Source organism: Sapajus apella, unplaced genomic scaffold (assembly GCF_009761245.1).
Source record: "Sapajus apella isolate SASKATOON/1434 unplaced genomic scaffold, GSC_monkey_1.0 scaffold14, whole genome shotgun sequence".
NCBI lineage: Eukaryota > Metazoa > Chordata > Mammalia > Primates > Cebidae > Sapajus > Sapajus apella.
Window position 1 is genome coordinate 6,742,774 of NW_022436954.1, and position 1,402 is coordinate 6,744,175.

Below are 1,402 nucleotides of genomic sequence, written 5' to 3' on the forward strand. Positions count from 1 at the left end.
AGAATTAGAAATTCATTTTTGAAACTTCTGATAAAGCCATTGGTTCCAGCAATGGCTAAAACAAGTAGAGGAGCCCTTCCCAAGTAGGTGGGATTACAGGCTCACACCACAACGCCCGCCTAATTTTTGCATATTTTGGTAGAGACTGGGGTCTCACCATGTTTCCCAGGCTGATCTCGAGCTCCTGGAATCAAGCAATCCGCCCACCTGGGCCTCCCAAAGGGCTGGGATTATAGGCATGAGCCATCGCGCCCTGCCTAATTTTTTAAAAAAGTCTCACCAAATGGACAAGACAGGGATGTTGCTGAAAATGTCAGACACAAATTTGGATAACAGTAAGAAGAATTTCTTTGAGGGGGAAGTAAATGATGAGGAAAGTGTGATTTTGACATTGGTGCCAGTTAAAGATGACCCAAATATGGAACAAATGGAACCAAGTGTTTCAACTTCTGATGTCCAACTGGAGAAGCCTCAGAAATACAATCAAGGTAGTCTACTTCAAACAAATGAACAATTTACAGCTCCTCGAAAAACTAGATGCAAAATCCCAGCCCCTCCCTTGCCGACCATTTTGCCTCCTATTAATAAGGTGTGTCGGGACACTTTGCGGAACTGCTGTCAAGAACTTGGTTTGAATATGACGGGCAAGAAAACAGAACTTAATCTGAGGCTCCATGGGCATGCTTACCCTGAGCAACAGCAAGATATGCCTGAAATGTTACAAGAGACCAGAGTACAGCAGTGTTCAAGGAAATGCGAGGCAGTGACCGAGACAGCAAGGCTTCAGAAAAGTTTTGGGATGAATGAGAGAGCAGAAGAGACTAACACAGTTGAAGTGAGAACTCCAGCGCAGGAAGCCATGTTGGCACCGTGGGCAAGAATTGCCGCAACAGCCGTTCAGCCTGAGGCTGTGAATTTATGTTCCATTCGTGTTTCTGTTGAGGCCTTTTTGGTGCAAACTTCTGGTGTCAGGTGGTGTGTGGTCCGTGGCCAGCAGACACACAGGGTTGGGTACGCCTGCAGTTTCATGCAGGGCAGGCCTGGTGCCTACCACTCACAGGAGGATTTCTCTCTTCTTGTTACCTGCCTGCGTTTTCCCATCCCCAGGCATAGAATATGTGCTATGCCTCGACTGTGCTAAGAGGAATAAGAAGATGATGACAATGTTAATGACAATAGAGAAGTAGCAATGACCTGCTTGAATACAGTGTACTAGAGAAGGTGGGATGTACTTTCAGACCATGTACCCTCTTATGAAGGAATGGAGGAGGAGACAATTTGAATGAATCCTCCGATCTACAAAACAAAGTCATTGTGACTAGGATGCAGGTTGACTAGTGACACAGCCCCATCTAAAGAGCCCCTTTCTGTATGCCTGAAAACCCATGAAAATAAAGTCACT

General features: G+C 45.7%; 1 pseudogene; it reads left to right on the forward strand.

The window, feature by feature from the left end:
• Positions 1–207: 207 nt before the first annotated feature.
• LOC116554374 lies at positions 208–1,187 on the forward strand (annotated as a pseudogene).
• The last annotated feature ends 215 nt before the right edge of the window (positions 1,188–1,402 follow it).